Source organism: Carassius auratus, unplaced genomic scaffold, assembly GCF_003368295.1.
Source record: "Carassius auratus strain Wakin unplaced genomic scaffold, ASM336829v1 scaf_tig00215601, whole genome shotgun sequence".
Classification (NCBI taxonomy): Eukaryota; Metazoa; Chordata; class Actinopteri; order Cypriniformes; family Cyprinidae; genus Carassius; species Carassius auratus.
In genome coordinates, this window is record NW_020528159.1 from 13,376 (window position 1) to 40,497 (window position 27,122).

At 38.9% G+C, this 27,122-nt stretch overlaps 2 long non-coding RNA genes across 2 annotated transcripts; one reads left to right on the forward strand and one right to left on the reverse strand.

Moving 5' to 3' along the window:
* The first annotated feature begins 6,150 nt into the window (after positions 1-6,150).
* On the forward strand, positions 6,151-20,457 carry LOC113095076 (uncharacterized). Its single transcript, XR_003288267.1, has 2 exons — positions 6,151-6,315; positions 18,915-20,457. It is a non-coding gene; the product is annotated as an uncharacterized LOC113095076 (long non-coding RNA).
* Positions 20,458-20,913: 456 nt separating this feature from the next.
* On the reverse strand, positions 20,914-27,104 carry LOC113095077 (uncharacterized). The gene is made up of 2 exons (XR_003288268.1): positions 26,385-27,104; positions 20,914-21,156 (listed from the first exon to the last, which is right to left on the reverse strand). It is a non-coding gene; the product is annotated as an uncharacterized LOC113095077 (long non-coding RNA).
* Positions 27,105-27,122: the final 18 nt, after the last annotated feature.

Sequence of the window (27,122 nt, forward strand, 5' to 3'; positions counted from 1 at the left end):
TATTTCCTTACGTTCAAATTGCTATTCTGCTTTTATTTACATTTAAATTACATTAAGTAAAATTTAAAAGATTCTTAGTTTAATTTTGAATAGTGCACAAAATTATTTTATTTTCTAGAAGTCTTTGTTTTATTATCAGTTGAGTTGGAACGTTTAATTTTACAAGTCTGATCACAGCCCAAGTGACATTTTTGACAAATATTGCAATTTGCCACCTGTAATTACCGTGAACTTCAGCCATGCTGAAATTTATTAACAAATACAGCTTAAATATAAGTAACTGTCTGTTGTTGTTTTGAATAAGATTTGATAGTATTTTAAGTGCTGATTGTTGAGTCAAGCCCCGGCGTCATGTTTTGTTCATGGATCGGTGCGGCCCTGTAGAGTTTGGCTCTGACGAGCTTGGGAGGGGCTCGATATGTTCCAGCCCGTCAGAGAAATGAATGCACTCAAGTAGCTGTGAAACACATTAGCTTCTCAGCATAAACAAGACGTCTGCCTCATTAAGTTACAGCGTAATACAATACTCTTCCATATCAATTAGGCGTCCCTGCCACTTTGGCTGGTGGAAAACGGCTTCTCGCTCGTTCGCTCTCCATCATTAGGCCGCTTTCTGTTTACACCGACTCCATCAGCTTCATTTATTAGAAAAGCCTCGGGACACACCTAAGACGCGAACACTGTTTAACTCAGTAGCATATATTACGCTAATGTGCTGAACTCCGGCATGAGTGGTGAAAGACTCGACTGATCAACACTCGGATGTGTGTATGTAGTGTGTTTGCGTGCATATGTGTGTGAACCCTGCTGAACAGGGCCATTGGAGTACGCTCTCTCGCCCGAGCTGTCAGAGAGCGGGGCAGTTTGTCAGCAAACACACCCTGCAGGGTCTGCTCTGCGTCAAGCGTATCATTCTCTTTTAATCATTGCCGGGACCGCGGCGCTCTTTATTATTAACGCGGTCCCGTGGCCCTCCGATTCGAAGCGAAGGAATGGGAAAGGAAAAACACACAGCAGTGTTGTCCCAAGTGAGGTCGTACACATTTCTGCCCTCGTTTATTTCCCGGACATTGAGCGAGAACCGCAGAGGCTGCAGCAGCCACGCTGTTCGCTAATGCTGATGTTTGATGTTGAGTTATGGGGTTCTGAGGGCTTCTGCGAGCAAATACTGAGAAGAGTGGCTTGAACTTGGAAATGGAGGTGGATGGGACGAGTTCAGCAGCCCCACTCTTGCCTGGAATTGCTCTTAGGGAGGGGAAAGGGAGAAGCTGATCCTGTATAAACCAGTGGGTTTTAATACTGATGATGCCCTCACCAATCACAACATCACCCCTGTTGCTTTAATCATCAATGCAATGGGTTTCTTCTGACATTAGCAAGATACACATAGCACCTGTGCACTCAGTATCAGATGGGGGCTTGTGAAAGCTCCTGTATGTTTTTACCATTTGACATGGACGCACATGGACATGAACATTCATTTTGTATATAAAACCTTACACAAACTTTGATTTTGATTTCTAGTGCTGCATTTCAGGCCACCTTTACATCTTAGCATTCTACTAAAGTAAGCATGTTTTTTTTTTAACCAGAATGATTTACATTCACTCCAACTCTTCCATCAAAGTGACATATGATTATTAGCAGTGTGAAACTTAATTGCATATAATGCACATATCTGTAATCTAATAATAAAATCACATTTGCATTGATATCTTCAATAAATGTGGTAGGGATGCACGATATTGGATTTTGGCCGATATTCGATATACCGATATTTTCAAAATAATTTTGGCCGATGCCGATACCGATATCGATATATATACAAATATATACTGATATATTTAAACTTTAATTTTACTGAAGAGAAATCCATGTATCTCTTCTGTACTGATTCTACCATAAATTTATTATTTTACAAATGTAGACAGACATTCACATCTGAAAAACAGGTCAATTATTTCGCTTGGAGAATATCGGTTTGGCTCATCGGCAGAAATATTCATATCGGCCGATACCGATAATGGTCATTTTAAGCTTTTATCGGCCGATACCGATATTGTGCCGATATTATCGTGCATCCCTAAAATGTGGTCATAAACTATTTCAAACCATCTAAAAATGTGTTTTCAGTAATGCGCTTCCCTATCCTATCACCTAAAACGCATGTTAATGCCAGATGTAGTGGATGAATTTTTGGCTTTCCTGTTTGTGCCTCATCTCCATCCCATCTCTCAGTGGAATGAATAAGTGTTTTGAAACCATATATAATTAAAGAAGGAGAATACAAAGGGCAGAGCATGTGAATACATAAAAACACAGGCTTGTCTTAATCTGTTAAAGGTGTTCGGGAGCCCAGGCAGGACTTTCTAATCCAGATAAGCTCAATGGGTGCATTATGATCCAGTGCTATGATTGTTTCACAACCCTTTTGTGGAGACACCAGGTCATCATAACTCTTAGCGGCATTATCATGGATTTAACCCTGATTTTTGATCCTCCTCCTGCAGGAAGAGCCGTTTCACACCCATGGAGTGAATAAAGGTGTTTTTATGAATAGGAGACAGAATGTCTCTGAATACACTTTCGCACTGACAATTTAAGGAATCGCAGCCAGCGCCACACACGAAGCATTGCTCTCTTGGCTATTAAAGGTTTAAGGCTAATTGCCAGACGGCGCTCTGTTTTTCTAAGTTTGCCGACCTGGCTTTTGAGCGGGGCAGAGAGTGCCGTGGCTGAGTGAGCCGGAATCCATTGTGTGAACGAGAGTGTAAAAGCCCGGTGAGGGTATTGATGGGATTACTCAAAGTCTCACAGCTAAAGAGCGAGAGTGAAAAGAGAGAGTGAGGGAGTAAATGATTTAAAAGGCAGTGTAATGTAATGAGGATGGGGGCCTTGGAGGTGAGGGAAAAGACTTCCTTATGGCCATCTATCTGACTGCTAATCCTCAGAGCTTACATCTACATTAACACTCACACATCGCCGCTAACAACTTCTGGCAGCTTTTGGGTCCGTATCGCTCTAGCCGTGGTGTGCTCGTCTGCAGCGCTGTCAGACTGGCTTTTAGGAGCCGTTGATGCTGTGTGTGTCTGTATACCGGCGGCACTTTAAAGTGGTCTCTGATTAAGAGCCAGTGAAAGCAGGGTACATCGAGGAGCTGGAGGGCACGGAAATAAAGCCGGCCTGAGTGCCCAGTGTCGCTCTTATCTAGAGAGTTGGACGGCTTGATCTCTTCAAAGAGGACACTCACTCGAGCAAGGCCATAATCAACTGATAATAAAGTTTACTTGACTAATTAAAGGACTCAATTGAATTCTGGCCATGCTGCTTTCCCACTAAATTTGCCACCAACATTTTTGTAATAAATATTATTAGCAGCTAGTCATAGTACAATAAATATATATATATATATATATATATATATATATATATATATATATATATATATATATATATATATATGTTTTGCTTTTGCTTTTTGTTTAGTCAGCTTTTATTTAACTTGGAATTAGTTTTTGTTTATTTGCATTTATTTCATTTATTTTTATTCAGTCAGCTTGTAATTAGTGCATATTGTGTTGATCATGTGGGCACTTCCCTGTCCTCCGTCTACCCTCTTCTAAATAAAAGTGGCAGAAGGCCAGAAAAAGGTGGAGGTCTTCTCAGCAGATGCCTTCTTGGACAAATGGCAGCCTGTGATTTACACACTGTCCATTTTCCACGAGAAGCCTGTTTGTTTTTAGATAGAAGTGAGCAACATTACACAAGTCTAACACACTTTCCTAGGGATAATTGCTTGTTAGCTCAATTTCACTTATGGCCCCTTAATAAAACCTAATTGAATTAGCCCCACCTTTGCTGTTCTTCTAGGTGTTTACGCTTCTCTGGTACCCCTTGTAGCCCAGAAACGGGATAATGTGTGTCCCCAGCATGCCTCAGTAAACCTGCCGTAACCAGACGCTGTCAAGGTGCACGTTCTTTGAACTATATAAAGAAAATCTCAAAAATGAGATAAGTAGCCCTGCGTTTGCCAACATCTTAGAGATGACTAACCCACATGGGTTTTATGATGATAAATGTTTTTTTTTTCTCCGGCCTGTTAAATGTTAACATCACATCCTCATACCTCAGTGGTTCAGACAGGATTTCCAAGTGAAGAATCAAACGCAACACGCAAGGATCCACGTGGATCCGCTCAGGCCTTTCGTCTCACCCAGAACCTGCGGCAGGCGTTTTATTATTGAATTGGTGAGGCTGAGCTCTCTGACGGGTGTGAATAATGCGGAATGTGGGCTGTGGCGACTGTCAGCCTGTCTGATGAAGAGATCTTCCCTATTGGTGGGGATGAACTTCTGACCCCACATCTTCTGTGCCATTCTCCTTCAGCTGTTGGGCTGCTTTAAAATAATGCTCACAGACATACAGCCTCCTAAACTTGTTTCAAACTTTCAGGAGTTTGATGATACAAAAGAAAGCACTTTGCACTGGTCAGGTGCTTGTCTGTCTTCTGAACAGGTTGCTCACCATTAAGCTGAGCAATCAAAGTTTAGGAAAATTATATTTATTTGTTATCATTTTTATCCAGCACAGGTTTTAATCAATAAAATTGATTTTAAATAACAGGAGAGACATTTGTAATGTTTTTAGAATCCTAAAAAGAAACATGATTTTAACAAAACATTAAGCAGCACAATGATTTAAAACCATAATCAGAAGAAATTTGCACCAAATCAGGATCATGTGACACTGAAGACTGGAGTAATGGCTGCTGAAAATTTGGCTTTGCCATCACAGGAATAAATGACATTTTAAAATATATTGCAAGTAAAAAAGTTATTTTAAATAATACTTTACAATATTACTGTTATTATTGTATTTAAAACAAATAAATGCAGCCTGGGTGAAAAAAAAAACAACAACACTTACTGGCCACAAACTTTTGAATGGGCAGCGTATATATCAGCTACATTATATAGAGATTTTTATCATTATTATTACTTAAAAAATACTAAAATTCCATATGTATATATAATTATGTACTGATTCAATTTCCTTTTGTTGGTGATTTTAATTCAAATTCTTTTGTTCAAATGCATTTTTATTTTATTTTATTTTATTCAAATTTTTTGGTATTTTGAAATATCAAATTCCCATTAGACCAAAGTGCTGTTCAGTATGTGCTTTAGTATCTTTAGTATTTTAGAGCTGTTGATTGTGGGCAGCAGGCACGGTGGCCACTCCCACTCTGCCTGCAGGAAGTTGCTTTGATGGCCGGCCTGTTGACTTGGGCGATTTCAGTGCTTTGAGGAGTCAATGGCAGACACAGGACAAACAGCTTTTTATGAAGTGGTATGAAGTTATCTGCTGTCTGTGAGTCTGGCCGGGCTGGTGTTTTACAGCAGATAACAGCAGGCCTCTTGCCTCCCTATCAGCGCTGCTCCACCGGCCGCCCGCGCATTAGCGCCTGTCAGAAGGCCTCGAGTGTGGCTGAAGGTTTGCAGGGGAGGCCAGACAAAGCCAGATAGCCGTTGGCCTGCAGATCAAAGGGTCTCCCTACAGGCCATTCAGATAAAGCAGCTGTATTTCATGCAGCAGGTATCTATAACAGAAAGACGCCACTGTCTGAAATGCAGCATCACGGGAGACAGACAAACTGCGCTACCTTAACACCCCCCTCCTTATGCAATATCTCTTTTATTGGCCTAGGCGCTTATTGCTGAAAAAAATGAGCCCAGTGTTTTTGTTTGAAGTCATATTGGCCCACAGTGGTGTTTTTCAGGGGTCAGTCATTTCCTCTTTGCTATCCCAGTCAGAGGAAGGCTGGGGGGGTCGGATGTGTGCCAGATAAAACACAGATAGCTGTTTATGACCTCCGAGTTACACCAGCGTAGCTATGGACACTTTTTCAGGTTCATTATGTGTTATGACTTCAATGAGACTTACAGAACTGAAAAATTTTCAAGTTGGTTATTTGTGTGTTTATTTTGGTGTGATCATCATCATAAAACTTGATAAGCAACAATACATAAAGAACAGACAAAATTGCAGTTTGCAGTGATAATATGTACTCGTAATGAGCTTTAATGCATTGTGAATCAAAATCGTGGTTTGAACAGTTGTTCTTCTCTCTGTTTTTTGCTCTGGCAGGCATGTTTGACCGCAGCGTCACCCTGCTGGAGGTGTGTGGCAGCTGGCCTGAGAGTTTCGGACTGCGTCACATGTCCTCTGTGGAAGCCACTGAAGAGGGCCTGAAGGAGAGGCTTGCAGACGCAATGTCAGAGTCGCCCAGCAGAGACATTGTGGGCTCTGGGACAGGTGAGCGCAAACCCTGTCATTAATGGTATTATGAACATCTTATAGGCAATGGATGTCAGATAACATACCATTAATAAATGCAACAGTTAATGTCACAGTTTTAAAAGGGATGGTTCTCACAAAAATCTTTTTTGTTTTTCAACATTTTTATGACTTTCTTAAAAAGTAATAAAGTTTCAAATCTTTTAGTCCATATAATGAAAGTCATTGGTCCCCACTGAATTTCTTTGTATGGACATTTTATGTGATGTTCAAAAGTAGAATATGTATTGATAACTCTGTATACTAAGATAAAAAGGTATAACACTGTCACTGGGATGTTTCCCTTTCATAAAGTACTAACATGCACTTTAGCTGCTGCTACGTATTTTTAAAGTACTTATATGTAGCATGTAAGGTACGAAGTACATATGAGGTACTTACCTTTTAGCTTTTGTACCTTAGGGTACCACCCATTGCCAGCTTTGTACCTTTTTTTCTTAAAGTGTATAGAAAATAAAAAACATGACTAAGTTATTTTTGTAGGTCTTTAGCAACTAAAAAAAAGAAATTATATATATATATATATATATATATATATATATATATATATATATATATATATATATATATATATATATATATATATATATATAATTTCTTTTTTTTAGTTGCTAAAGACCTACAAAAATAACTTAGTCATGTTTTTTCTTCTCATTAGTAGCTCATTAAGCTCGAAAGCAAACAAAGTCCCTCAGAAGTTAATATGGTAAACCCTGTTTTGTTCGATTGTTCTTGCGTACTCCTCCAGTGACTTGAGGAATCAGTTATGTCTCCTCAATTCTGTTTGAATTACACAGAGATTAGAATATGTCCTGGCGTATATACGTGATTTCTCGGACAGATCTTGGAAAAGACACATTTCAGAGGTTTTACAATAACAAATTAGGTCATTCGCATTGAGGCGGCCGAGCGACGCGCAATGAGGGGGGAAATTGCCACTCTTGACAATCCAAATATTTAACTCAGTTAGGAAGCTGCTGCTCTCCGGCCCTCCCCCTCATCTGAACAAGACTTTCTTTGATATCTGGAGAAGATGGAGGTTGGATCCTAGACGCCGCTGCTTGGAGCAGCGAGGTCACAAGGCCCTAATGCATTTAGCATCGACTGGCCCTCTCTCGTAGCGCGTCTATTAGGCACTAATTTGATTTGTACCTATTCATTTGCAGTCCCTGCAGCAGCACCGAGTTGGCCCTCTCCATAATTGGTTCTGTCTCTATTTTTGCATCATTAGATTAAGCCCGACTCCCGGACACTTGTAGTCTGCGCTTGTCCATCCATTTATACAGCCTAATGTAACACAAAATTCATTACTGATCACATTACTCTCAACTTTTGGCCCCATGGGCTGGCGGATGAATGTAACGTTAAGCATCTCCTGAAGCAGGAAACCCAGAGTACGGACGAAAAATGGATTGCGGCGAGAGGCTCTAAATAAACAGCATGGTGGCTGGGGACAGGGTGCTGGAGCCTCTGATGAGCGCTAACCATCCGTTATGTCAGTCTGTGTCTTTTTCACCCAGACGTCCGGCTGCAGTTAGGAATCGGTGCCAGACTTTAAGAGTTCCCATTTGGGTCTTTGTTGAAGGTACCGACTAATGTGGCAGTAAGTGCTGAGAGTAACGGGCGAATATTGGTAATTACCCTATAGTCATCCAGAGTAGCCTCTTCATTTGTTGCCATGGGTCGTGTCTGGGATGTGTCTAGACGGTAACTGGTGTTCTGTGAAAAATCTTGCAGGATTCATGTGCGACAAAATACAGTGTGTTTGTATGTTGCAGCAACTCGCCAATTATGGTCGACAGGATGTACGAGAATGCAATGAATTTGTTGATTTCCATGAAGATTGCACATCAAAAGAAAAGCAGAGAATGTGTCAAAGTGATGATCTGACATGTGACCATAAGTAAAAAAAAAAAAAAAATCACTTTTAAAAATTTCATGACCACTGCCTGAAGTCTCTTATGCTTACCAGAGCATTATTAGTTAGATAAAAATATAGTAAAAGCATAAATCACAAAAACTTGAACTATTGCAATTTCACTTTATTTGTTTACATATATTTTAAAATATGGCGGTAAAATCTGAATTTTCAGAAGCAATTTCTCCTTCATTAAATGTCACACAAATCATTTGAATATGCCGATAAAATTTTTGTGTAACCCATGATTCAAGGATTACAATTAATTAAAATGAATACATAAATACTTTACTGATCTCAAACCTTTGAACAGTAATGTGTCTGGATGGATGGATGGATGGATAGATAGATAGTAGTGTAAATAACATTTATTTTCCCACAATAACTCTTTTGGTCTCTAAATGGGCCCCAAATTCAACCTCTTTTATAGTGTGTCATAAGTGCCATAATTTTATTCTTAGACTTTCACAGATTGAGGATTGCCATCTAGACATGACTGTACAATACAGCTGGTGTGGGATTTGTCTGATCGGTTGTAAAGCAGGGTGGGATTGTGTCCTTGAGCTGTTGGTGAGCCAGTGCATCTGCATATGTAATATCTGAACAGCTTTCTTTGTAGCTGTGGGACGCCCCGTTTAATAAGACAGGTTCAGCCGGGAGCCTCTTTGAAGGGTCGAAAGCAGATGGTTCAACACTTAGCATCTCCTCACGCACAGGCGCTTCTTCAGAAGAGGGTTGTAGCATCAGGGGACGTCTCAGACTCTTCTTCTACTTTATCAGCCGCTAACTACTTCTCCATGTTTCATTCCATCTATCCCCTTCCTCCACTCCATAGATTTTGCATTCTTGCAAAGTTTAACAACAATGAAATTGGAAAACTGAGAACTGGGAATTTCTTTCTCATGCAGGTAATAGAGAGCAAACGCAAGACTCCCAGTTTACCGTCACGCAAGGAATGTAAGAGAAAACTCTTGAAATGCAGTCATCTTAAAATTAGATTTTGGCCGGCGGCATAATGTTGCAAATTGGATTTTTGTCATTGGTGCTAACCTAACATAAATTCCATTTAAGCAGGGGGAAGAGGACAGGGCTCAACCCTGTCAAGCGCGGCGTCCCTCCCCACACCACCGCTGCCAGTGTTTACTGAGGTTACACACAGGGATTATGTCTCTGTCATTCTTCATTACTCCAGCCGCCCCAAAAAACACATTTATATCTATTTCCCCGTTAAGCCTACAGTACTGAGTGCACACTCTCAAATCCCCATCCCCCTTCAGCCTTACAGAGCTCCCAGAAAGACACGACTCTTAAAAATTTGATAATGCTAATACACTATCTGTCTTTAAACAAAATGCTGCAGCGAATATTTTTCTCACGTTTATTTCATTTTAGTGAATCGGTTCATTTGGTTCACAGTCCAAACGGTTTCAAAATCAAATAATGCAATTGTCCTACTTATGATACCCAGTGTTTTCTAGTAGTGGTGTTGTCATGACTTGTGAAAATGAATATAGCAATGCTAAAATGTTGTTAATGTTTCTTCGTTGATACAAAGATTTGAATGCATGCTTGTATGTTTTGTGTGGGTGATTAGCACAGTATTGTGATTATGGAAAGGTTTTACAGAAATTGTGTGTCAAAGTTGAAAGGCCCCTCCTTTGTTGTCCACTGAACCAAATATATGTGTTCTTTTAAAATTATTAAGGCCGATGGGTTTTTGTGCACTTGAAGGAGAGCCCACACTGTCGGAGTGGGACATGCCACAATAGCTTCATTGTGAAGAGGATGTTAGCGACAGCTCTCAAGCACCCTCTCTTTCTTTCTTCCTCTTCATCCTTGAGTATTCAGTTCGACCCTCAGGGCAGAGCTTCACTTTGACAGCAACACACGTACATACACTCTCTAAAACACGCATACACAACACCTTTATATATACACACGTCAGTGTTGTTAGCTTTTTAGTCATAATTTATAGTGTTGCGAACTGCTTATTCAGCTTGACTGTAGTTGAACTACTTTAATTTATGAATATCTAGTTGCTTGTTAAACTACAGTTTTGACGTAGGTTCCCAACACTGAAACATTCACATGGCTGGCCCTTAAACGGTCATGCTTGGCAGCTGGTAAAAGAAAGAACACATGTACATGAGCATAGTTTTCCCGACATAAATGGACACTTGCATGCTGTGACCACCACTGAGCTGACTGAACTGTGACCGGCTGAACTTACGATGATTAGAGCTTTTGTCACGAAACTAAGAACAATGCGCTTACATCCTCCAGTAACACTCGTCTGCACATACTTCGCCAATGGCTAGACACTCCAGGGCGCCAAAAATCTGTCTTCCTCTCGATTGGCTGTTAGCACTCATGAAAGAAGCAGGATGTTTGTTTTCCAACCTCTCCAAAGCCATCAAAACATTCATCACTCGATATTTTAGCCTTTGCACACTAGTTTTCAAAGTTTCAGAGTTAATTGTAAGACCAGGAATTGGTTATTGGGTCTCATGGAATCTGCGTGCAGAACTCCACAGAAAGTTCCTCGGGTTTCCATAGAATTAGAATGACGTCATTCTGAAAAGTCCCCGAGTGCTCGTGTGTTTGTTTATTTAATATTTTTGCAAATTTGATGATGTTTTCATCTATAAATAACCATGTTATATTCTCAGCTTTAAACTTTTTACTGTTTTAATTTATTCTTTCATTTTCCTTCCCAAATAAGCACAGAAATGTGAACGTCTTGCTGCAGACTGACATCACTGATAGTTTGAACTTTAAGTAGATTTACAGTAAATGTCTGTGGTAATGCTTACTCAGACGGAGCCTCACCATCTACTATTTATTTCATGCATGCTAACAAAAAAAAAATTGAGGTTTGATTGAGAATTGGGCATGAAAATGTATCAAACAAGCCTTAAGTTGGTAATGTGCAGCAGCTAATTACTGGCATGGCAGATTATTCCAGAGCACAATAGGGTAGATCCTGTTCTGGGTGTACTGAAAACCCTCTATTGTTTGCTTACCTGGTTAATGACAGTAATTTTCCCTGTTTGAATTGGACAAACTCACAAGTATTCTTTCGCCAAATCGCAAGCTATTATCAGAAAGAGCGTTCCGTGTCTTAATGTCACGGCTCATTTTAATGTGGTGCGATAGTCATCACTAAAGCAACAAGACACAGCTGAAAGCACAGCAGCCCAGTCACTCGCCACGCAAAGGACTAAGCTTGTGCTAATCAATCATCTGCCACCTATACGAGGCACACGGACGATGGATTGCATAAACAAACCCGGCTCTAATCTAGGTCTGCTCAATCTCCTGCCAAACCCAAGTTCCTCAGTGAAAGTGTGCTGGACCATGAAGTTGTGCTGCAAGTTTATAGTGTTTAGCTGCTCTATAATGCCTGGTGCATCTGAGTTTGGTAAGTGTAAATACCTCCATATGTCATTTCAATCTTCCTTCTCCTGAAACTGCCCCTCTGTAAACTGCATTTCTTCCAGCACGCAGTGACCCTGCATTTGTGGGCAACAGCACAGGCGTGATCATAGAGATATTAGGTCCGTTTCTGTATGCCGTGTTGATCTGACCTATGTGGAGCTGTTGCTGAGGATAGGGCCTGCAGCTCTCAGTGAGTTTACTGGGCCATTGACCCTGATGTTGAGCTCAGCTGTAGCTGACATCATTACTTACATTGTCTGAGCTCAGGAACACAAAAACAAATCTCTGTGGTTCGTCATACTGTGAGGATATCATTCTTCTGCTAGCCGACAAACTAGTTGCTAAAACAGTAAAGAAAAGGACGGAAGCTGGGATTGAGGGTAGAAACCGAAGCTTGCAGTAAATGGGCTTTTTGTGGGATTTTTTGAGACTGCACTTAACAGCTCGCTCAAGGGAGCGACAGTCAGAAAATAGCGTCTCGGAAAGAAAGAAGGGGAAAAGAAAGTGAGACAGCTGAGGGGGCGGAAGGGGCACTTTTAAAAGATGTTCCAGGATGTCTAGACATGGTGTTGGTGAAACATGACGAAAGCGGCAGGCATTTGAGAGCGCTGCAAATGGAAGCAAGAGGCAGGTGTCAGTGAGACATGCTACGTGTCTCAGCCGTGATTCCACAACCGATCCGGACTCATAGGGCATTTACTGTGTTTAGCCTCTCCAGAGTATAAGGAAGAGTTCATTATTCAATACCTCACTTACTTAGCTCTTTCCTTCTTCTCCAAACTCTTCCTCCCTCTCCTTTCACATCTACACATGTGCATGCTGTATATATATCAGTAAAAGAGGTTGCATGAATTAGAGATAGAGGACATAATGGAGGGTTTCTTGAAGGTGCAGCTGAGAGGCGTTTCAGCGCCAGCGGTTCGCACCAATATAAGATCACTGACCTGACTGCAGCACTTTCCAGGAAAGTGAAAAGAGGAGAGAGGATGTGAAGCGAGCGAGGAAGAGAGAGTGTGAGTGTCGCTGCCTGCGCCGCTGCCTCTCTTTCACACACACACGGTTCTCTAATGGCCTCACACTTAGGGAAAGCACTCACACACACTTCTCCCGGAGCTGTGAATAAACATTTTCTCTCTTTCTTCCTCTAGAGGCGTTCCGACACTTTCAGGTGATTGTGCGCTCAAAGAGGACAACATCATTTAGTGCTATTATTTAATCGCTTAGTGATGATCGGACTAATGCAAATCAAAATGGCAATTATGCAAAGCAGAAAGCCCATTGCTGTTTATTTTCTAATGTGTTTGTGGCTGGTAGATGAAAGTCCGGTTTGGTATTGGTGAGCACATGCGAGCTTGAGCTTCGGGGTGAGTGAGTGAGCAATGGTGCTTTTCAGTGAAAGACCAGCTGAGTGCAGGATTCCTCCTTGGGCTACAGGGCTTTAATGAAACTCACTCCATCAGCAAGACTGTGTGTGTGTGTGTGTGTGTGTGTGTGTGTGTATACATCTTAGGATGCTTGGCATGGCGTACAGCTCCGTGGCCGTCACATTGACCATGCCCATCAATCAAAGAGACATAAAGCAATATGGACAGCAATTAAATCAGCTAATTGAATCAAAACTCAAATGAAGCCACCAGCCTGAGTGGTTTGTAATTGTAAATGGCATGAGCCTTCCATCCCACTGGCTTAAATTTGAGACCTGCGCCTTGAGCAACTATTTAACCAATTACTCTGCAAGCAGTAATAGACCTTCTTAATGCCGGCAGAATCGGAGTGATTTTGTTTGACTTGGGTTTTTATTCTGAGGCTGTGGTCTAGTGCGATAAATACGAAATCTGTCGTGTTTGTTATCTCAATGGATTTGGCCACGTTTAGTCCATTTAGCACATTTGGAAAGTTTGCTATCACTGTATACTATTCAGAAACAATAATAAGAATAATCCAATTGAATCACAAACTAAATCATTTGAGAGTCATTAGTGACGTTGTTAAGACAAGAATCGCTGTAAAGTGTAACCATGCCTGCCCACTCTGGAAGATTCATAATGTAAGAGTTACAAGGTATGTCACAAAGGTGAGTCCCAACTTTACAAACTGGATTTTAAAGCTATATATATATATATATACATATATATATATATATATATATATATATATGTATATATATATATACACACACACACACACACACACACACACACACACAAAACAATGGTACAGCATACTTGCCATTTTAAATTAGAATAAGTCAAGAAATTAATGTTTTCAGTTCAGCAAAGATGCATTTTTGTTGATGTTTTCTTTTACTTTTATTCATTAAAGAATCAGAGAAAAAAGTATCACGGGTTTCAAAACCAAGAGTTTCAACACTGATGATGAATCAGCATATTAGAATGAATTCTGAAGGATCGTGTGGCACTGAAGACTGGAGTAATGGCTGATGAAAATTAAGTGCTGCATCACAGAGATAAATAATATTTTGAAGTATATTAAAATAGGAAGCCAATATTAGAAACCGCAATAATATTTCACAATATTACAGTTTTTTTCTGTGTTACTTAACAAATAAATACAGCCGTGATTAGCATAAGAGACTCCATTAAAAATCTTACTCTTCCCAAACTTTTGAATGGTAATGTATACCGATAATTAAGTTGTCAGCGTGATTTGTGAAAAGTTCAAATAATACAGACTGATGGTATTAATAGAAGTTTATATTATTGATAAACAACCCCAAGAGCCTTTAGTAGATCTGCATTTAATGATTTAAATTGTCACCCTAAAAATCACATTGCAAAGCACTAAAAACAGTCCAAACCCTTTAGCAGCTGTATAGCGATGCCCTGCCAACCACCCAGAACACTCTCTAGCATTGAGCCAATGAGTTTTGTACGAGCAAAGACTGTTTTCTCCTTTCACGTTTTCTCCAGCAAATCTAAAAATCTAGTTCAGACTCTGCTTCTGTGGAACAGCACAAGCAGCTGATATATCAGATACGGCAGACATGAGCATCAGACGACAATATTTCCTCTCATATTTCCTAGAAACATTCTCTCTGGCTCTTCCGACTCATTCATCACCATGGTGTTATTTCAGTGAAAGTAAGGGAAGGAAAAAGCATAGTAGAAAATGAATGATTTAAGCTCATAAGTATATGTGTGGAGAGTCATTCACACCTCTGTGCTAATGCTACACTAGAGCCTCATTGAGCTCGGATGTTACATGCAGGGACATGAATATGCTTTCATTTCAGCATGCACTCAGCTCACTGTGCTCTAGTTAGAAACGCCACAGCAATGTGAGATCTGAGAGTGGTGCACTGCAAGTTTTAACATTCATAACTCATATTCCTGTATGCAGCAGTTCTTCATTTTAGCACTCACTCACTAGATTTCTTTCTTGCTTGCTGGTTGTTCGGGTGGTCGACAGTAATAAAAAGAGCTTTTTGTGAAATGATCATGAAGCGATAGACTCCGTTCGGTCTGTCTTATGTTTGTACCCTCCAGGCCGTCTGTATGCAGTGAGATGATGTCTGGTCCCTCACACGCATCACCATCGCCTCCACCAATAGCGTGGCTCTGTTTCTAATGAGTAAATGAGAAATGCGCCCTTGCTGGAGGATGGTATGTGTCAGGGCAGCAGAGGTTACAGTAGGTTTTCATTAAATATAATTGAAAGCATAATGGAGGCCGGCCACCTTTACCTGCACTGCTCATAGAAGCTCATTTTGTAATGACCATGAAATATGGACTTCTGCATGTGGGCTGGGCTTATGTCTTCCATCCGTTCTGATAGGGTCTTGTCGGTTTGGCAGCGACTTTGCTTCTTATCTGGAAAGGGGTCTCTCTTTCTCTCTCTCACACACTATGTATAGCCCAGACAGAATGAATAAACTGGATGCAGGATGAGGCCCTGTCCCAATAATCTGACCCGTACACACTCACAATGCCCCTCAGCTGGGGTGTTGCTAATGCCCACTTTTTGATAGGATGATTCCCTTAATGCCAGCTCTTCATCTGAGTGATAAACTCGGAGGGGCTGTGAAATAACCATCAAGTGTGTGCGTGATTGTGCGCACACCAGAATGTGTAATATATTCTGTAAAAGTCCTGCTGGGTTATGCAAAACACTTCCCTATGCATTATTCAGACTCCAGAGATCATGTGTAAACTTAAAATTGTATTACGGGTTTTGCCACAACCCTTTTTTTTCAGTTTTCTAGTCACAAAGCATGGATTTCAAACTTGTTTGAGTGTGTTTCTAATGCATAGACAGCCAGGGTTTATTAAAAGCCCATCTTGTCAGGCAGAGACAGATGACCTGGAGAGAAGAATGACGAGTGTGCTAATCAACTCCAGCTGCATCCATGCTACGATTAAAGCACAAACAAGAAGCTGAACTCTGTTTAAAGAGAGTATATCATAGTAAGTTACGGCCTCTGTCCCGATCACCCCCTCTTTCCCCCATAATGAGGGCACAAATTGGGTCCACTCTCTCATTGGCATTTACACTGGCAGCAGTCTGATGAAGGGCTGTTTGATCCTGTTTGGTTTCCTTCTAATGATAGCTGACTCCCCCTCAGTGCCCGCATGTTCTCTGTCACTCAGTCGTGTTCTTCTGAGTGAGTCTAATGTGTAAGCATGTGTTGGTTACCCACAGCAAACAGTGTTCTAGGATCTGGAAATGTCTGTTCCACGCTGGACTGGTGTTTACTGCCGAAAAGCAGCCTGTTTGATAATGTTCTGCTGGAGCCTGCCGCAGGGACCCTACAACAGTCAGACGTGCCTGCAGGGATGCAGAAGAGGGAATAGAAACAGAAAGAATTTCACTGTTTGTGTGTGATGTGCCTGTAGTTTTAGTTTTAGTTTCTTTTAAAAGAGATGGCTGTTGGTGAATACAGTATAATGAATTAGATTGTGTATTTTACAACTTGCCACTCATTTAATCATAATTGTAATGTATGTAAGTGTTTCCACAACTACGATTTCTGTGCTTTTTCTCTGAATTCTGAGCATAGGTCTTACAATGGAATAAAACAGTTAAGATAATTGTGACTTCTTTATTTCTCACAATTCTGACTTGACTTCTGGCTTTTCTGAAAGTTCTCAGAAATGCACCATGAGTGCTGGGGGGAAAAGTCACAATTTACTTTATTTATTTATTTTTGTATGATGTATGCATGCATGAAGCCACTGTTTTTTATTATTACTGCTTACATCAAATTATAGAATGAAATTATTTGATTACATTTGACTGTAAATACCATGCAAATTAATAGTATTATATAATAGTTATAATTACGCAGAAGTATACTATTTTATTATATATGAAATATTTCACAAATAAATAGTAGTAGTTGATATAATTCTATTATGAAATATTTTCATTCATTGGATTTTACTGTTAATAAAATACTTCACAAATAGCACTTTAACAATATAATTAATTTTATGAAGTGCTATTCATTTGTGAAGTATTTTATTATGATAAATCCTGTAAATCAAATATTTTAATAATATAACAATATAATTACATTTACTGGATTTTACTAATTTGATAGATAGATAGATAGATAGATAGATAGATAGATAGATAGATAGATAGATAGATAGATAGATAGATAGATGGATGGATGGATGGATGGATGGATGGATGGATGGATGGATGGATGGATGGATGGATGGATGGATAGATGGATAGATAGTGAAACTAAGTAAACAGTGACTGTCTGCCCCTGGTGTATGACATCATTATTTCTTCTGCGCTTGAGTTTCCAGCGGAAGCGTATCATGGCTGTCTCTCTCCCTCACATGCAGATTCACAAACAAACACACACCACACCGGCACATTATCCCGATCCAGGTGTGGGCTCTGCCTCTGATTACTCCAGCACCGCACGGCATCATTTAAGCTCTGTTTATTTGCGTATGCCCACGTGCGAGCGGCTTTTGGCTCTGCCCCACTGTGTTCCTGTGCTATCTGCTGGGCACACGAGGAAAAGCAGAGTCACCGTCTCTTCCCTGGCACGCTTCTTTCTCTTTGAGGCAGTAGAACAGGATTTACGAGCACCTGTCACAGGGGTATGTGCCTCCTCTCCTCCTCCACCAGTGCAAATCATCAGGGGGAATGTGGCCACCCAGTCCCTGCTATCGCTTTAGCACCGTCCAGTGTGCGTGTTTGAGATCTTCTGTATACACACCAGATAATAACTGAAAAATTATGGACGCCACCATTCTGCATCTGATGTATGTTTAAAACACTGCATATATCTCAGCGGTTATGAGTCCCTGCTGGCCAGGACTGTGTATGCAATGGACAAAGTTTAACAACATGTAACATCCACAACATATACAGTACAAATCATGCTGAGAATAACACTCTCCACAACGTGCCAAAACACAGTCTTCGGTCATTATGTCCACAAATATTTCACTATTCACTTTCTTTCCTCTTTCACTTTAGTCATCTAATTTTTTTTTTAAACAAGAAAGGATTATTTTCCCCCAAAACTGATAGCATGGTATCTCTGTATTTTCATGCAGCTTGTTTTGAGCAGTGTGTGAATTATACAGTAATTTTTAGGGAGGTTGATTTTTCCTCTGGAAATTTTCAGGCTGCACAGGTAACTAAACATCAACTCATATTAAAGATATTTGAAACAACAAAGAATCATTTTTGTGGAAACCGTTACATTTTTCCCTTACTCCTGAACATAAATGATGAATAGAAAGTAAAAAACTATTATCAAATTATATTTGAAATAGTAATCTCTTGTATTAATATAAAAGTATTTACTGTCTCTTATGCCTTATGGAATAAAATAAAAAAATATATATATAATATCTTACTGTCTCCAAGCTGTCATATATCTTTCGATTTTATAATTTACTTTAAAATCCCATCTTATAATTTACTTTAAATAGACCAGAAATTCTTTATACAGTTAATAATCATTTCCCCATTATTCTAAAAGCTGAAACATTGTTTAGAAGTTATGAATCTTCTTAAACTGCAAACGTTTCAGTTATATTTAAAAGAAGTAAACACCTTCAGGAGACTAGTGAGATCTTTTTACAGCAATACAGTGAACCATTTCAAATCTTTAATGGCTTCAAGCACTTCGGCCATGTTTAATGTTGTTATTTGCTTCATCCTTCTCTCTCTCTCTGTGTGTGTGTGTGTGTGTGTGTGTTGAATGCAGCAGAGCTCCAGAGGGAGGGAAGCATCGAGACGCTCAGCAATAGTTCTGGCTCTACCAGTGGCAGCATTCCCCGAAACTTCGAGGGCTACCGGTCCCCTCTCCCCACCAATGAGAGCCAGCCCCTCAGCCTCTACCCCACCGCCTTCCCCTAAAACCAGCTGTCCTGCCCCAAGGAAACTTCTCTGTCCCCTTTGAACAATCTTGACAGTACAACCACAACTCCATCCTCCTCCGCTATATCTTCTCTCTGTTCTTTGAAATGTGATTTTCCTTTAATCAAACCTGGCATGCAGGAAAACCCTGTTCAATCAGACCCTGCGTTAACATCCTTCGTCATTCACTTCCCTTGTAGATTAATGTTAAAGAGAGAGAAAGAGAGTGCATGGATATCGGCTGAACTGTAGAACTGTTTTCTCAAAGATGTGTCATATTACCAATATCATTTTCAATCGAACTTCCAGTGCGCATCTTCATTGAATGCATGCGTGTGTGTGAGTGTGTGAGAGTGTGTCCTAATTAGCTCTCGGTAGTTGAGTTTAGCTTTGAGCTTACAAAATGCTACGCTGATTTAGTTTGATCAACACATCAGTAGACAGTGTTTGATATATTTTAGTAGAATGTATTGTAGTTCACATTTGAATTGATTTGGCTTCGGTCATGGTCGTGTTTACAATCGAATCTTGTTACGTTATAGTGTTTATTATTATGCACATTTTTCTGTATATTTGATTTCATTATTTTCAAGAGTCAGTTTCTTGGATTCAGTTTTATTTGCTTTATAAATTCAGTGGATACAAATGATTTAAATTCCTTTCAATTTATGCGTAAATGACATGTATGAATGATTCTTTCAAAAAGGGATATTTGTGTTCTAATGTTTCCTTGTTTGACTGGCTTTTTTTCCGGGTGATATTTAGCAGTGGTGGTCTCAACGATCCACATCAAACTTATTTTGACACTACCCAAATGTGAAAAATGTAGTTCCATCATTATCATTCTCATCATCTATATATCATTCTGTATTAGATTGTTTGTTTAACTATTTTAAATGGCTTTGTTTAAAGAATGTCTTTTAGCTTTGCCTGACTGGATGTAACGTTCCTCACACACACACACACACACAACCCACAGTTATTGATAAATACCAATTAAACAAGAAATGTGAATACTTGGTCCTAGTCATCAGCTTGTCAAAAGGTTTAAAGATCTCGCTGTTGGCTGGCAGCTCTGTGCGTGCTGAAAGCCTCAGAAGCTGGAGAGGAAACATCAAGAGTTTGTTCACCATCATTTATAACGCCATTCAGTTTGCCATGACTTAAAATCTGAATGCATTGCACATGCTTTGTATGGACTATATTTTTTGTAATAATACGCAATGTGATCTTGAAATGGGTATAATAGTCATTTATGTGTTTGCTTAATACAGCATATCCGTTCTGACTTCCTTAGTTTGTTGTTTTCCCTTGTTAACTTACCATGCTCTCTCTTGAATATATTTGTTATACAAAAAATAAATAAATGCATTTAAATGACGAGGTAAAAATGTGGGCCTGAGGCTACAAATCTCAATCACTGCCTTCGTTTAGGGAACTGTTTTTTATCATCATGAATCTACTACAAGCTTCAGGACACAGGCTGAGATTTCTACCATCGCTGCTTTAATTGCAAGTGTGTACACTTTGTGTTATGATATTATAATGAAAGGTGTATTTGCGATCATATAGAGCAGCTGAATTTTCTAGCAAATTTATCAATATGTTCTGTTAAAATATTGAGCGTGTGAAATTAATAACATCATAGAGTAATTATATTTAAATTATCAAATTGGAAACAATATATAATAACAGGTAACTTTGTCATTTAATTATTTAAAAAAGAAAACTATTCTTATGCAACTTGTCTTGATAGACAGAGAGTATAAAAAAGCCACTGTTTTGTCATCATAGTGATCTTTATTGTAGTCAAACAAGCAGATAGATTTTTTTATGCAAAGCAAAAGTTTTTTTTTCACTTTTCCATCCTCTCCAGCATCTTCAGGCGTCTTCTCATCACTTCCACCTTTAAAAACAAACACACACGCACACAATCACCCTTAAACTGGAATGCTTCCCACAGTGTCTCAAAGGTGACGTGAAGTGGTCATCTAGACGGTGTAGAGGACAGTGGCAGAGCTCAGGTCAGCCCTCGTTCCTCTCTGTCTCCCTCCAGACCCCCAGTGCCACCTTATCACCGGAGCGACAGCCTATAAATACCAACAGAAGATAGCAAGCATTTCAGTGAGGAGTGTCAGAGGTTTCCTCCTCTCTGCGGGGTCAGAAGGCTGCTGTGCAAATTTGTACATTTAGTTAAAGCAGCATTAATCTATAAACAGTCTGCAGTGGCACTGATACACAATCTACCATGAGTCAATCTGTCAAGGCTTGTTGGCAATCCATGTACGATTTTGTGGCTGTTTGTTCCAAAACACTCCTGGAATCCTCCAGACTCCATGTATCCCAATGGGAACGAGCTCCATTCAGTAACAGGCTGTTTTCTGGCAGGACTGCAGGTCTCTCCCCCCTTCAGAGGTCATGCATCCCTTAACTACTAACTGAACTAATGGCTGCTCCTCTTGAACCATAAACAGAAAACATAAGCTTTCTTTAAAGGGGAATAAATTCGAGAACAAGAACCTCAACCACCTTAGAATAAAGTATATTGGAGTATTTTACTGTTTCTTGTAGGTATTTTTTTTTTTTTAATCCAGTAACTTGTTTTTCATCTGCATCAAGTTGTGCAAAGAAAAGCTTGTACTTTGCAGTGGCTTCGCTGATTTTATTTGCATTATGCATTTTTTTATAAAAAAAAAAACCCAACCTTGTTAAAATTTAAAAAACCTTTATTAATAAACATCATTCAAGTAGCAAGTGTCTCTCACTATATTGTGTTAGGTATACAAAATATAATGCAAATATCTTTTATTCAATAAACAGAGCTTATATATAACACCTTGTAGTCATGAAAAACTGTCAACCCTGTTTCCTTTTTTTTTTGGAAAAGGCTGTAGACTATATCCAGACATGTTATTTACATTGTACAATCCCACTCATTATATTTTAAAGACACTCTTTGTCTGAAAATAATGTTGAGAAATGCACCTTCTTGCTTTTGTGAGAAAAAAAAATATTACGATGCAAATTATTCGAGTGAGCTAAAGTTCACCACATATTTTATTTGCTGTATTCTTCATAGGCCTATACGACATGCATATTTACATACACGAATAAAACAACGTGTTTCCAGGGGCTGGATGACGGGAGGTTGTCTGTTGTCTTCCAGTAAACCGTAAACAGTATCATTTTGTAATCGCTTCGTGTTGTAAAAGCCTGTTACTTGTCAATCAGACGAGGCGTGTAAAGCACTCATCTCCATGCACAACTGTTTGAGAGACGGGAAACTGGATCATTTCTGACAGCTCCTGGAGGATTAAAGGGGTCAGTGTTGACATTAATGTGTGACATACACTATTCTCATTTAGCTGCTGAATAGCCTCGATTAGATCAACTTATCTTCAGGATCCCACACCTGGATCAGCGTCCTGATCGAAACGATGGGCGTCTGCTCGATGCTTACAGACTCAGTGAGAACAATCTTCCTTTATCTTGAAGTCATTCTCACTGAATAGAGCCAGATTGATTGTGAAAGGGTGGTGGTTTTATATTATTGATGTTATAAATTAAGAATTCCCCTCTCATCCCTTATTTTGTATCCTATTACAATGACAAGTTGAACTTTCCTATTTGAAGCAGTCTGTGGAAAACCATTATTTAGCAGTCTAGCCTAAAAAAATGCATATATATTTAATGTAATTAATTATAAAGCAGGAAACTTGCAAATCGTGCATGCAAATATAATGTAGAATTTTTTTATTTTTTTATTCACGCTGCACACGACACATTTCTCATCGGAGGTGATCATATGACTTAAATGCCTTTGTATTTGACGAATATTCTTGGAGAGAAAAAATACGTCAGGCTATTTGCTAATCGTGAGTTAATATAATCAGCACTAATGTTCAGAGTAATAACATCTAGTCTTCGATTGCTGTTTTAAAGCAGCAGGATAACAGCACGTGTGCCACAGAAAGGAAGAAATACAAATAAATGAACAATTATTTAACGAATGATAAGTCCTATTTTATATATAGGGCTACACACGATTCAATAGTAGAAAAACTAAATTAGGATAAATTGTATTTTCATAAAATATGCAGCAAATTAGTTCCTTGTTAATTTCTGATTATACTAAAAAAGTAAACAGACAGCAATTGTTTGTTAAATGCATGGAAACAAATATGTTTAGTAATAAGCACGGTTAGTGTGTAATTACATTAGATGTGAAGGAAATATAAATCAACTACAAATAACTTTAAAATTTACAAAGGGGTAAGCACTTGTTGCGTGTATTGCAGCATGAGGCTTCAGCCAAGTCAGCATCACACAACACAAAAGTATGTGCGCGCGCGTGTGTGTTTGTATGTGTGTGTTTGTGTGTGTGTCATCATAAAGGAAACAATTAAAACACTGATGTAATTACTAATACAGTGTGGTATTAACAACTAGATACATCTATACCTGTACATGTTATTTCTTGTGATTATAACATTTTAAAGGTTTTGGGTTACACAATGTAAGTCTGTATCAACAGGTTATCCCTACTACGACTAACGCATTAAACAGAGACTATTATTTTCAGTTGGTGCGGATCTAATGCTTGCAAAATACAATTATCAATGTGTAATAGGCTACTTAACATTATTTAGTATAAAATAACCGAGTTAAGCACTCAGGGTGCTAAACCCATGCTAGAAAAAAATATTAAAATGAGAGAAAAGACCAGGATTTCCATACTAGACAACATTTTATGGTTTGATTTGGTCTCTGATGACTTTACACGGCAGTGAACGGGCTGCAGAAGCAGGTAAACTTCTTCCCTGAGGTCATTAGAGCGCCCCCACCTGTTACCTGAGAAAGGTGTAGCTTCTAATAATCATCAGCCCTGCTTCGACCAAATCAATTTAAGCGTCTTTATAATAATAATAATAATAATAATAAGTCATTTTGAGTGGATTCTGGAAGTTCAGAATTATTAAAGCATTAAACTTAAGGATTTCCTGATACTATTGAATATTTAATAAAACATTGCAAGAATAACAACTGACCATTTCCACCGAGAAAACTAAAACATATTTTCGGTTTTTCTTTTTTTTTTTTTTTTTTTTTTGCAGCGATCACTGATGCCCGTGCATATATTTCGTATCTTCCCTTTTGCCCTAAATGCCTAAAACCCGGAAACCTATGATCTCTACAAACTGTATGTGTCCCCTTTATTAAATTACTATAAAGATAAGCGAGACTCGCTTTCAGCATATGTCACCTGTCTTGTAAAAATACAACATAATTACAGAAATAGGAAGCTTTTTTTCACTATTAGTAGACTACTTTTTCAAAAAGTTAAACCTAATGTTAATCCGTATAGCCTATCTCTAATATGAGTTTGATTTGGTTTTGGTTCTCATTCAAGAAAATAATGTTTTGTTGTAAATCTATTAAAATCAACAGGTTTATGTGAGGATAAAGATTATCTGGGATCTTCGTTAATAGCCTAGTGAAAGCAACATGCTACGTGTTTTGGAGTTTGTCAATATACTTTTGGGCAAAATGAGAGTGTGGAGAAGAAGCAGAGCACCAAGAGCTGTCTCTAAAACTGTTGCTGAGCATCCATCAGATACAGCATGTCCACGTCCAGAGGAGGTTCTGCTGACTCGGTTGGATGATACGAAATGGGCTATGCGAAAAGCAAATTGTACGATTTGGCAAAATAAGCACGAACATATCAAATACACTGTCCTAATAAAAAAGAGGAGACTTAGGGAAATGTATACAGGGTGTGCGTGGTAGGAAGATCGGAGGAGAGAGAAAGGAGGAGAGAGGGGGCTGCTAGCTGGTATAGGCTACATGTGACAAGGGGAAATATGAGGGACTTTGACAGGTCTTAAACGGTCTGGCGCCAAGGCCTCAGTCTACTGGCTAAATATAGCAGAAGAGATGATGCAGAGAGATGATGAAAAGATGAAAAGAAGGAGCAACAATGTAAAAGCTGAAAAAAAGAGCAACGGTCATTTAATGATCAGCCCTAGAGGATCATCTGGTTTCATATATGTGAGAGGTATTGCAAAGGTTTGCGTTATCTTTTTTGCAGGAACATATTAATTTCCTAAGAACCTGGAAACACAATTAGACACATTGTCTTCCAGCGGACACCGTCTCAAGGACACAAAAGCTGACAGAAGCAGATCATGCAGAAAAGTTTGGCACCAGGCTATTTTTAACTAATGAAAATGTCTTCTGGTCGAAGCTGATGCGCATAGACACTTCTCTGCATCTCCTGAAAAACTTTTAACGATGATTTTCATCAGTAAAATTATTGGGAATGGAAGTGGTCATTGGTTTTCCGACGCCTCGTTGTTTTGGCAGTAAACAGTGGCAGTGCTGTGAAAAGTTTTCCAGCATGAACGCTTTTTAAATCATGTGTGATAAGAGCTCAGCGCATGATTACATTCTTGTCGGTTTAGATGTGTACAGCAGGAAAAATAAACCTGGCGTAATTGCAGAGACTCTGTTGATGTCATTACTTCCTTAAGTATATACATAGAAAACCATTACCATTCCCATGTGTGGTTAATCTCTTCCCAATCCAAATCAGTCTCTGTCGAGGTTTTAGCCCAGAGATCAAAGAAGACTATTGATTAGTCCAATTTCAACAACGTGCTGCAGGTAACACTTTACATGCAAAGAAAAAAAAAAATGTTGCCCATATTTTTCAATAAACGATCTTTAAAATGTGCATGAAATGCACTCGATAGGCCTGTTGAGTAACTGTGGAAACGGCATTTTCAGTGTCAGAAAAAAAAAGAGTTTAATCACTAAACCAGGAAGTATATTGATCATAAATGGGCAGTTTCTCCTCTAGAATGTGATTTTATATTAACATTTCACAGGCTTTTTTGGTTTGTCAAAATGACGTTCGCATAATTAATTCGATATTATTTCAAGTTATCACTTAATATTCTAAATGACTATAAAACTCAGCATAGGAGAGTTATGTGCTTATTTTATTCTCGTCTGACTTTAAAATAATCATCTAAAATAATGTATTTAAGCATGGCTCTTACTTTTAGCTTTAAATAATTAATATTTTATATCAAGAGACACCTACTTTTTGATTTGCCATTTCGTTTGGCTATATTTAAATATTCTTTATCACAAAAGCAGAAAAACGTTTTATTGTTATATTGTCATACAATACATATTGAACATGTTACGTTCGTAATAGTATTGATTTATTTCATTCTGTATCCTATTATGTTTATTTGGTAGGCTATTGTTTTCACGACTTTTAAACTGTATCCTGTTTACATAATTAGCATACCTGTCTGGTAAAGGCGTGCATATCCCATATTTTACTGTCAGTTTCAATAAGTCCCGCTTTAGCTCTGTGTCTGTTCACTCGTGGCTTCGGCAACAAGTGTCTGCCTACTTGTCTCTGCTTTCTCCGTTCACGGCGCGGATTTAGCTTCTAATGCAATGTTATGGTGTGAATGTGTAATTTAACTTGTCAAAAGACAGTCATGAATTAGATAAACATGTTATCCTTGATTGATATTTAATGTTCAATTTGAAAATGCGCGTTAAAATTATTTTTCACAAAGATCACATTGTAAGATTTAATGACATTATGACGTGAGCGGCAATGCGTAATGCAACATATGCTCTCTAAACCATTTTATGTCCAATTCAGTAAATATCACAAATCGTGCAACTAAATAGCTAAAAAAAAAAAAAGACTATATTAAACGTCCTCACTACCTTTTTTAAAGAACAGCTGCAAACGAATCAAGTTTCTGGCCAGCTGTTGACAATAAATAAATTAATTAATACACTGATATTTTTACTTTGTAACTTTTCAGTAGTAGGCTATTTTATAAGCAACATTTAATCACGCCATCAGGACCTCTCTGGCACAGTAAGGGTTAAACATACAGCCTGTCATCATGTTCTGCTGATTTGTATCGAAGTGTAAAAGTGACAACATTCCGCAACCGGTTGAATCCGTCCGCACAAAAACATAGATTGGACACTGATGCGTTTTGGAAATATTGGAACTATT